At 33.0% G+C, this 13,023-nt stretch overlaps 1 protein-coding gene across 2 annotated transcripts in view; it reads left to right on the top strand.

The window, feature by feature from the left end:
* Positions 1-13,023, top strand: part of LOC149804922 (uncharacterized) — a 121,174-nt gene that overhangs the window by 13,709 nt on the left and 94,442 nt on the right. The window lies entirely within an intron of this gene.

Below are 13,023 nucleotides of genomic sequence, written 5' to 3'. Positions count from 1 at the left end.
CATATGTACTTGCTTATATGTTGAGTCCTAGTACAGACATGAACTGCCATCACATAATGCATCAGCAGATCAGTGCATTCTCCTTTTTACTCCTAACAAACTGCATAAACCCTGATCTGTCAGGACATTATGTGATGGCAGATCTGGGTCTGTGCAGTTTACAGTTGGACCTAACTTACAAGCAAGTAGACATGGCATAATCATTCATGTCTTAGGTTTAATTGGTTGTAGTGGGAGCATCTTGATGTAAGCCTCATGAACATGTAACACTAAAGCATTGTGATTGGTCTGCAACCTCTGGTGTAAGCCTAATGAACATGTAATACTAAAGCATTGTGATTGGTCTGCAACCTCTGGTGTAAGCCTCATGAACATGTAATACTAAAGCATTGTGATTGGTCTGCAACCTCTAGTGTAAGCCTAATGAACATGTAAAATTAAGCATTACGCCTGGTCTGCAACCTCTGGTGTAAGCCTCATGAACATGTAATACTAAAGCATTGTGATTGGTCTGCAACCTCTAGTGTAAGCCTAATGAACATGTAAAATTAAGCATTACGCCTGGTCTGCAACCTCTGGTGTAAGCCTCATGAACATGTAATACTAAAGCATTGTGATTGGTCTGCAACCTCTAGTGTAAGCCTAATGAACATGTAAAATTAAGCATTACGCCTGGTCTGCAACCTCTGGTGTAAGCCTCATGAACATGTAATACTAAAGCATTGTGATTGGTCTGCAACCTCTAGTGTAAGCCTAATGAACATGTAAAATTAAGCATTACGCCTGGTCTGCAACCTCTGGTGTAAGCCTCATGAACATGTAAAATTAAGCATTACGCCTGGTCTGCAACCTCTGCTGTAAGCCTCATGAATGGTTAACACTAAGCATTGTGATTGGTAAATCTAAGTATTCACCCTTTCACACAAAACATTGACAAGATATATAGATGATACCTGTTATCACTAGTTGGCTATGACTTCCTGTTTCTTATAGTAGTAGATTTGTATGTTGTTTAATACACACACTGCATGCAGATTTGTATGCTTCTTAATACACACACTGCATAAAGATTTGTATGCTTTTTAATACACACACCGCATACAAATAGCATGCTTTTTAATACACACACTGCATCTAGATTTGTATGCTTTTTAATACACATTGCATACAGATTTGTATGCATTTTAATACACACACATCATACAGATAGCATGCTTTTTAATACAAATACTGAATGCAGATTTGTATGCATTTTAATACACACTGCATACAGTTTTGTATGCTTTTAAATACACACACTACATTCAGATTTGTATGCTTTTTAATAGACCCACTGCATAGATTTGTATGCTTTTTAATACACACACTGCATACAGATTTGTATGCTTTTTAATACACACACTGCATATAGATTTGTATGCTTTTTAATGCACACACTGCATACAGATTTTTATGCTTTTTAATACACACACTGCATACAGATTTTTATCCTTTTTAATACACACACTGCATACAGATTTGTATGCTTTTTAATACACACACTGCATAGATTTGTATGCTTTTTAATACACACACTGCATACCAAATCAGTGATGTACAAGTCCACAATTAGCCTGCTATCCCAGGCCAGTGATAGTATTACAGCAGGCCATCTGACCAGGCTACTCCATTGAATTGTTTGGCCATCTGACCAGGCTACTCCATTGAATTGTTTGGCCATCTGACCAGGCTACTCCATTGAATTGTTTGGAGTAAGTCAATGACAGCATAAAATCACTAGCTTGGGATGGATGTTTGACTCTTATTTGTAAACTTCACTTCTTCTGTGTCCTGTGATTGCAAATAATGAACTTATGATACTGCTGGCACACTCCATAATTGGTTCCACTTTGTTGTTGACAATTTAATTGATTTGGTAAGTAGGGTGTAAATAGTTAATTTTGGATGAAATGTAAATTTATCCAGTCTACCTGATAATGATGATATGAAATGTTTTCCGCCTAAAAAAACTAAATATGTCTTGTCTTTTGATTGAACTGAGCTGAAAACACCCACGTATTGCAAACTATAATAAATAATCACTTATTGGTATTATAGCCCAGACAAACTTGATAGATATTGATGAAACATTAAGTGTTATATTTGATCTTCTGATATGTTTGTATGTGTGTGTGGAGGCATTCATGCATGCATGTGATCTTGCATGTATGTGTTTTCATGATGAGGACATGTTCTGAAATGAAATGTCTCAAACATCTTTAGAAATCCTACCTGAAAATGTCTCAGAGAAACTAACCACATTCTCCATAAAGATATCCAGTAAAGCCTGCCTTGAGAGACCTACCTACCTACCTATGAGAAACCACTTTCCACATGCATGCTTATGACTTATTTTGTGTCATGACCAATTATGAAAGACCACCTGTCTTGAAAGACTATTAGTTTGGGGCAGAAGGAATGGTCTTTCAAAACAAGTTATCCTTAATGTAACACTAATGTTCTATTTAGAGATTTCTTACAGAGTTGAGGCATGTTTTGTAACAATGGGTATTTTTGTTGTGATCTAATGAGATTTAGAATTTAATTTCTTGGGCAGTAGAAATACACATCAGTACATTTTAATGTTTATAAGTTTATCCCACATTAAATAAACATAAAAATAAATAGTAAACAAAATAGAGTAAAAGAGACTTTAGTGATTTAGGTAGCAGGAGAGGGGAGACAACACACATTTTAAAAAGAATTTTTAGTGATATAGAGAGTGAAAGAAGTAGACAACAAATTTATAAAGGTATTTTTAGGCTTGGGGGGTGCTCAAAGGGTACTGAAGGCACAGGAGTGAATGTCCCTCTCTTTCTATCTAGCTGGATCAGTGCTATATAATAATATAAAATTCTGAATCCCTACTTATATTGAATTTTTTAACAATTGGCAAATATTCTCGATGAAACACTCTAAATGCTTAGTTTTGCCAGTTTGAGAGGTTACATTATGTGGTCATGATTATAATATGTAGTGTTCACGTGTGACACCACATGGCACTGCATTGTTCAGTATAGCCAGGTGTCACAACATTAATTGGTGTTTCAGTCCATTATTAAAATTTTTGAATACATGTATTATTTTTTAAGTTAAACTTTTTTTTAAAATTGTCAGCACAATGAAAAATGCAAAAGCAACTCAAGTTAGACAAATGAATGTGCTGTGCATGATGCTGATCTGATTTTGATTTTCATGCCTTTATAGTAATTTTTCAGATTCTTCTTAATTTAAGAAATATATTTTTTTTCTTTCCTTTTAGTCTGCTTTAGGAGCCTGCATATTTTTACAAAATTGAATTTCGCTTCATTTAAAAAGTTATAATTTGCATTATGTGATGGCTAGAAACTCTCAACTGACAGTTTGAACCTAGCTACAGAAGAAACGGCAAAAGTGATATAATTGCAACAGGCAGATAACTTTGTCACGATATGAATCTGCCAGCTTTTGTCCACCATGTGTGGGGTAATTATTATTGATCAAGCTGAGTTATACAATGGCCAACTCCTCCTTGTGAGGAATTTTATTTGACATTGTGGGTTATGACCAGCCTCTGTAGAGTTTGATTGAATTTTGATGACACTGTATTCATGGTTTTTGGCATTATTGATTGATTGAAGATGAATGATTCTGAATATGTAATTGTCTTACAGCCGTAGTATTGATTATGTATCAAGACGATAAGTCACTAATTCTCTGAGAACATTACTTTCTACAAATCAAACCACTTGGATGTGTGTATTTTATGTGACAAATGCCAGTTTTCTTCATGGTCACTTTCACTGATTAACTTCATATTTTTATGTAAGTCAATTTTCTTTGTCCCTATGACTTATTTTCCTGATATGTATACATGTATAGTGTACATAGTCACTTTTAGTGAATAATTTAATTTTTTGTTTACATTGTTGCATGTGATATTTTAGGTTAGACTGTCAGGCCTGTAATTCACTGCCACCTGTTCAAAAACGTCTGCATGCGTTTCATCATTATTGTTGATGTTTGTGTAACCAAACATACAGTACCTATATAAACCATTTTCAGTGGTGTCTTTTTGTTAAACTAAATTACCGTCAACACACCTACCTCTTTGCACAGTATATTATTCTATGGCCCTGTCTGTCCATCTGTTTGTCCAACTGTCTGTTAACTTTTTCTTTTCTGTGCTGTAAGTTCATTTCTGCAGTGTGTATCTTCGCAAAACTTTGTGGCTAGCTTACATATGGGGTAAGGAAGAAACTTATTGATTTCGGTGTTGCAAGTTGTTTTTTATGTGTACTGCATGAAGAAACTTTATGCTGAAAGTCTTGGACTTTTTGAGTGAATGCAGTTTATATAATGAGTTTTGACCATACAATTTAAATTGTTTAAAAAATCTTTATGTTTTGTATTGTCTCTTATTGTACTTCATGTTTACATTTGTTTGAAACATTGAATCTTATACATTTTTGTACAGTTCTGTTTTACATTTTTCAAACTTTGCCTTTAGTTGGCACAAAATTTCCACTGCTTTGTTAAGGTGCCTTAAAAAAAATTGCTGTATACGTCCATACCAATTTATAAATGTATTTGATAGCGAGGAGATTTTATTTCTCTGAACGGAAATCATGATAAGACCTGTTGCTGCATTGAAATCACCTGATGAAATGGATGACTGGTGTAATTTTTTATTTTTTGATAATCAACTATTTCAAATAACCTGTCTAGAGATGGTCATGATTGTTCTGTTACTAGGAATATGGGGGTGGATAAATTTGGTTATCTTTCAGACTGTTTTAGCTCCGTTGTGCCATCATTTATCACATCATGTCAATATTCATATAACAGTACCTTCCGTGAATACATTAAAGGAAGCAGATTTAAGCAGATGCCCTTTCTGTACATTGATATATGTAGGAGGAATGATTCAATAAAATATAGTATATGTCAATAAACATATAATGCATATTCCAATAACTGTCATCATTGTGTTCCAAAACCAATGGATTTTTTTTATTCCGCCCACTTGTGCATGCATATAAGGGAGCATTCAGTAGTTTATGTGATATTTTGGAAGTTCTTTTCTAGAATTACAAATATATGGGAGAGACTGCCCCAATCATTTAAAAAAAGAGGAGAATTGTCTGAATGGAGGTGGATTTTTGAAGAAATAAAAGTAGACCTTAAAAAAATAATTTATGCTGTCAATTTCTTGTTGACTTTTTTAATGTGATTCTTAAGAAACTTGTGTGACTCCCAGAACCACGCATCCTAAGTAGACCCTGATTAGATCATAGATATGTACACATTACAAATGTAATACACCCTGATTAGATCATATATATGTACAAATTACAAATGTAATAGACCCTGATTAGATCATAGATATGTACAAATTACAAATGTAATAGACCCTAATTAGATCATCCACATTCAGAATGTAATAGACCCTGATTAGATCATAGATATGTACAAATTATAAATATAATAGACCCTAATTAGATAATACACATTAAAAATGTAATTGACCCTGATTAGATCATAGATATGTACACATTACAAATATACTTTGCCTGAAACCTTTGTACACCCAATGTAAAGACTATTTGTTGTATGGAATAGAACAGACTCTAGTATGCCAGCATACAATATGAAGTAGCTGGCTACGTTGTGCCGTTGGCACTTGTTAATACACTTAAAGTCCATTTCAGCACTGTTTAATAGGTATACAATTCCAGGTTTCTAAACAAATTACTTTGCCAGATTAAAACTTAATAATTTCAAACCAGACAACATTAGAGCTCAGTTATTTTGAGCAGGTAAAACTGTCAGTTTTTTCTAAAGCTATAATTTTTATGACAAAAATTTGGTACAAATCAACCTTTTTTTAAGTCATGTTAGGTAATTTTCTATGATGTATTATTATTATGACAGGTCTGAGACTTTTTCTTTGCAAAATTTTATTGCTGTAAGAGGTGCGCTAGTTAAAGTATAATTTATTGTACCAATTTTACCCACAATACCTTAAGACAGTTACCCTGGCACAATGCCTTTAAAAGATTACCCACAGTGACTTGCAAAAATGACCAGTTTGTACAAAAACTTAGCATCTACTGTCATATGCTATAAATAATGATTCTAAATAATTTACCTGCTCAAAATAATTAGATTTTGATATTGTCATTGTTATCATTGTTAATTAGTGAAGTATTTTTAATAAAACTGAAGTGTATTCTTGTTAGACCTTGTGAAATATTCTGAACTAATTGAAAAAGAGGCTACATTGATAATGAGTAAATTGATTCTTGCATTATTTCTTCACCAGTTATACTGGCTGCCATGTATAGCATATTTTGTACTGAAAGCATGGTGTTAAATCCAAAGCAACAACCATTTAAATCCAGTGAAATTGTTTGAAATTTTCCTTAAATGGTAAATTATACATTCTAATCTTTTGCGTAATTGAGCTGTAAGTTCCATATATTATACTCAGTTGCTAAAGTCCAACTGCAAACTACACTGACCCAAGTCTGCCATCACATACTGCACTGGTAGATCTTGTCTATGCTGTTTGTTAGGAGTAATCAGAAGAACAAACAATATATATCCTAGTCTGTCGGCTTATTTTTGCAACAGGGGATCAGCATTTTGTTGTACACAGTTGGATTCAGCTTATAAGTGACCATATACATCAAAAGACCTACACAGGATGATCTTGTCTAATTACAATTATCTTGTCTAATTACAATTAATGCTGGTTAAGATAATAAACCAAAATGATTTTTGCAAAGCAATTACTCAAGGAGTTGCAAATAAACTAAATGTAATTACTGTTTGAAATACTGAATAAAAACAGATTTTCGAGAGTCTGTTATAATGAAGGCAATTAGTGTAAACAATTAGAATATATTTGTACATATTTTATCCTGGCAGATGTTGAGAAGAAAGAATGATGGTATAATGTGGGAATGAAAGAGTCGTGAAATCCCTTAATGGACATATTGTTCACAATAAGTGAGGATGGCATTATAAGATGTGACATTATAACAGGTGTAAACTGTGTTCCTCTATGGTACACATAGTACAGTATAACCTCTTGAAAGACCACTGCTATGAGAGATCACCTGTCTTGAGTGACCAGATTCTCAATGCACAGGTTTATTGATTATATAGTATTATGACCTGTCATGAGAGACCACCTGTCTTGAGAAAACATGATTTTTGACAGATGTGATCTTTCAAGACTGGTTTTACTGTATTCATCATTGTGCAGCGGGCATGTTTTTTCTCTGTATATGGTTCCATGGAAATGCATTTGTTAAAATATGAGAGAGTAAACATCAGCAATTTGTTTTATCTATCAATAGACATATATTATTTGATCATTATTGAATCAGCTGTTGATGCAGTCATAAATAGACTACAAATTTCTTTATTTTTATTGCTTGATTTATATATATTAGGTCTGAGGAGTATCAAAAACTTTTGGAATTATAATAAAGGGTAAACATATATTTCTTTGAACTATCAAGAGATGTCTTGGGTGAAATATTCAGACTGACAGTTACAATCTATTCTGGCTCATAAATCAGATCCAACTGCAAAGAACATGGCCCCTGATCTGCCGTTGCATAAGGTGCCAGTTGATCAGGGTCCATGTTGTTTGTTCTAATGGTTAGTTCTAATAAACTGAGTAGATCCTGAGTTACCTGAACTTTGTGTGACAGCAAATCTGGGGCTCTGCAGTTTGTTGGATCAGACTTAAAAGTTAGTATACACAGTATTCTGTTACTATTTGGAAGCAGTCTTAGTATACACAGTATTGTATTACTATCTGGAATCAGTCTTAGTATACACAATATTCTATTACTATCTGGACTCAGTCTTAGTATACACATTATTCTATTACTATTTGGAAGCAGTCTTAGTACACACAGTATTGTATTACTATCTGGATGCAGTCTTAGTATACACAGTATTCTATTACTATCTGGACGCAGTCTTAGTATACACAGTATTCTGTTACTATCTGGAATCAGTCTTAGTATACACAGTATTGTATTACTATCTGGATGCAGTCTTAGTATACACAGTATTCTATTACTATCTGGAATCAGTCTTAGTATACATAGCATTCTATTACTATTTGGAAGCAGTCTTAGCATACATAGTATTCTATTACTATTTGGAAGCAGTCTTAGTATACACAGTATTCTATTACTATCTGGAATCAGTCTTAGTATACACATTATTCTATTACTATTTGGAAGCAGTCTTAGTATACACAGTATTGTATTACTATCTGGAAGCTGTCTTAGTATACACAGTATTCTATTACTATCTGGAATCAGTCTTAGTATACACATTATTCTATTACTATTTGGAAGCAGTCTTAGTATACAGTATTGTATTACTATCTGGAAGCTGTCTTAGTATACACAGTATTCTATTACTATCTGGAATCAGTCTTAGTATACACATTATTCTATTACTATTTGGAAGCAGTCTTAGTATACAGTATTGTATTACTATCTGGAAGCTGTCTTAGTATACACAGTATTCTATTACTATCTGGAATCAGTCTTAGTATACACATTATTCTATTACTATTTGGAAGCAGTCTTAGTATGCACATTATTCTATTACTGTTTGGAAGCAGTCTTAGTATACACAGTATTCTATTACTATCTGGAATCAGTCTTAGTATACACAGTATTGTATTACTATCTGGATGCAGTCTTAGTATACACAGTATTCTATTACTATCTGGAATCAGTCTTAGTATACATAGCATTCTATTACTATTTGGAAGCAGTCTTAGCATACATAGTATTCTATTACTATTTGGAAGCAGTCTTAGTATACACAATATTCTATTACTATCTGGAATCAGTCTTAGTATACACAGTATTGTATTACTATCTGGACACAGTCTTAGTATACACAGTATTCTATTACTATCTGGATGCAGTCTTAGTATACATAGTATTCTATTACTATCTGGAATCAGTCTTAGTATACATAGTATTCTATTACTATTTGGAAGCAGTCTTAGTATACACAGTATTGTATTGCTATCTGGATGCAGTCTTAGTATACACAGTATTCTATTACTATCTGGATGCAGTCTTAGTATACACAGTATTCTATTACTATCTGGAATCAGTCTTAGTATACATAGTATTCTATTACTATTTGGAAGCAGTCTTAGTATACTCAGAATTCTATTACTATCTGGAATCAGTCTTAGTATACACAGTATTGTATTACTATCTGGACGCAGTCTTAGTATACACAGTATTCTATTACTATCTGAATGCAGTCTTAGTATACACAGTATTCTATTACTATTTGGAAGCAGTCTTAGCATACATAGTATTCTATTACTATTTGGAAGCAGTCTTAGTATACACAATATTCTATTACTATCTGGAATCAGTCTTAGTATACACAGTATTGTATTACTATCTGGACGCAGTCTTAGTATACACAGTCATAAATAGTCTGTACATTTATTTCATTTATCTTTGTGCAGTTATAATTGTTGGGTCTATGGGGTTATATTTGTTGTGTCTGTTGGGTTATATGTGTTAGTTCTCTGGGGTTATATTTGTTAGGTCTGTGGATTTTATCTTTGTGGGTTATATTTGTTAGGACTGTGAATTTTATCTTTGTGGGATTATATTTGTTAGGTCTGTTGATTTTTCCTTTGTGGGCTTGTATACATTAGGTCTTTGGAATTTACAACAAATTTGTGGAAACATAACATTAGGCAAACCTCAGTGATTTATCTTTATGTATATCGACCTTGTGTGTAATATTTGGTACATGACTAACTATATTGTGTGTAACTTTAACATGTCGTTAGATTGCATAGGTGTTTACAATCCTTAATATTAATTTTAATGATAAACCTGTTTATTTGTTTGGATAAAATTCTAGTTGGATGGTTAAATCAGATGATTGAGTGCTGCTATGTAAGTTACATAGGAAGGAATCATGAAGTTGTTGTTGTTGTGGGGTTTAACGCCATTTTTCAGCATACAATAGGCTATACATAGCGGCCAGTATTAATGGTGGAGGAAGAACCCAGGAAAACCCGGAAAGAACCACCAACCCACTAGAAGCTACTGGCAAGCTTTCTCACATACACACATTAGCCGAATCTGAGACTCGAACCCACGCAGACAGAGGTGAGATGGCAGTGATCCGTAACGGAGAGCGCTTTAGACCATTCAGCCACTCGTGGTCCTGAATCATGAAGTGTAGGGTTGAGTTGTGGATTTTGTCACATATTGTTTTGTTGCAACTTATTGTCATAATAGACTCCTGGAAGGATATATAAGGAGAAAGAGTTGGACAATTAATTCATTCCTTTTAACTTAAATCCTATGTTCTTGTGTTAATATCAGTCTGCCAAGGTGTTTAATGTTGTGTTTATATATAATCTGAGAGGAAATTATTTGTTTTGATTCTTCATTGCAATTACAAAATGCTGTTTGACTCGGGACTAAAATAATATTCTAGGACTGTTGTAAATTTATTCATAGGAGTTCTGGACATTGCCATTGCGATATATCAAGACTTTTGGCACATCAACATATTCAAGGACCTGATATTAATTTGGGACACTCGAGTCTTTTGGACTTGTGCAGACTTTTAGGATTATTTTGAACTTTATTCATAATACTGTAAGTTTATCTTAAGTTTTCATTTTTTAACTTTGGGAATTAAATTATTTGTTACATTTTACAAAACTTTATCTTCCTAACTTTTTGTGCGATTAAATCTGAGACAATTCACACTTAACTTTTAGTGGTTTATTTGGCATCACAAACTGGTAGCCACTTTTGTGCTGATGTGCAGTAAAAGAATAGTACATACAGTTTCAGGATGCAGACTGTACATTTGTTTTATTTCTCTTTCTTGGGTGGAAGAGTAACCTTTGATTTTAAGTTTCTGGTTATAGATTGATTGATAGAATGAGAGATGTGTTATATATATCAATAATTCATAGTAGAATTTGTCTGCAGAGGGTATGTGTATGGAAGACTTCAGCTAATGGTAATCAGTAAGCACAATTATCTGAAATTAATTACACTGTTCTGATTTTCATAGTAAGTACTAGTAATTGTTTTCAGACATTTGTATAATTACAGGCTATTGTTATTCAATCAATTAATCAATCAATACCCACTGTCATTTACTTTCTGATTTTAACCTGGTTACATTTTCCTCAGCAAATGCTTACAACCTAAACAAATTGTACATATTTTTGAACTGAAAAGACACATAGTTAAATTTGGTGGATTTAGCATTTTTACAGCTGGGGTTCAAGAATTACGGTGTTGTATTTAAGGATGTATATATTTATTAGAAGACATATGCATACATACATACATAACATACATATCTATACATACATAACATACATATGTATACATACATAACATACATATGCATACATACATACATAACATACATATGCATACATACATACAGAACATACATATGTATACATACATACATACATAACATACATATGTATACATACATACATACATAACATACATATGCATACATACATACATAACATACATATGCATACATACATACAGAACATACATATGTATACATACATACATAATATACATATTTATTCATGCCATGGAATAATTATCTATTCCAAAAACTGAACACGTTAAATAAAAATAGAAACTGTATTTGCAGTAAAAAAATGCAATTTTCTCATGTGTTTTTGATATAGGATATCACAGTTTAGCATATTTAAACTTAGTGACATGAAACTTAAATTAAACAAATATTCTGCTTCTGATTTTATGCTATCACCTATCCTAGTACCCAGGGTCACCAGCATAATTATTTTTGGGGGTGGGGTGGCAAAGATGCAGTGGTCAGCTATTATTTTGTATGGATGTAGGCCAAAACAAGTTTTGAGGTCAAATCAGAGGAGCAGCAGAGAGGGTGAACAAAGCACTTGCTTCAGTTATAATGTTTGAAAAATAAAAGCTTCCTGTGAAAACGAAAAATACATGGTCAATATCGTCAAACTGAAGCCTCTAACTTAACGAGAGCTTCTCTTGGGTTAGCTCATTATGTTATTTTATTTTTATCGTTCATGTTTTTCAAAATTTGTATGTTTTGTTTACCCACCGTGACACTCATTTGAGGTCGCACCCTCTCTGCTGCTATAATTAGATCAGTCTTTCATCCAAATATTTTATCAAGACCTATATGATATCGTGATCATGGATCATGTAAATTTATTGTTATAATTCCGTGTCGAGTATATTGTGCTTTTGAAAAGAAATTTTTGAACTTAATCATGTCCATGTTCTCCACTACACCAAGTCTGATGAATATTTCGCAGAGTATGTGTATCGACTCCATTAAGCACAATTAAAATATTACAATTATCCCTGATTACTTTTGGAATTTGTGTATATCGCTGGGTAACATAAATCACATCAGAGTTTCTATGCCTACCTCGAGAAAATAATCTAGCTGGATTTGATTGCATGTCCAGCATTACGTCATCATATACTATGAGATTATTTATAAATCCATCAAGGTCATCTACGGACGGTGCTTCATCAATATCTGTTATAAAATGAATAATTGATATTGTGACTGAGTGGGACATCATGCTACATGTCTGCAGCATGATGCCCCAGTGCTAGACATCACTATAAACTACCACACTGCAGACATCGTAGCGATATGACTGAATTTTTTTTAAAGCTACATTAAAAATCCAAATCACACACACACACACACACAAACATAATCCTTCTGCTAAGAAAACTGTGCATATAAAAAATATTAAAATTAACATCATGTATTTCAGTGTATAAAATAAGCAAATTTTGCACAATTCATTTTCCTTTGTATATATGTTTCCTGTTACCATATACACTGATTAAAAACTGTGGTATTTATTTACAGAAATGTTAAGGTTCTCAATAATTTTTTTATAGAATGCAC

The sequence above is a fragment of the Sinohyriopsis cumingii genome, chromosome 2, assembly GCF_028554795.1.
Source record: "Sinohyriopsis cumingii isolate HCF-2022 chromosome 2, ASM2855479v2, whole genome shotgun sequence".
Classification (NCBI taxonomy): Eukaryota; Metazoa; Mollusca; class Bivalvia; order Unionida; family Unionidae; genus Sinohyriopsis; species Sinohyriopsis cumingii.
The sequence above is the reverse complement of the archived record's forward strand: the minus strand, read 5'-3'. Positions and strand labels throughout refer to the sequence as shown.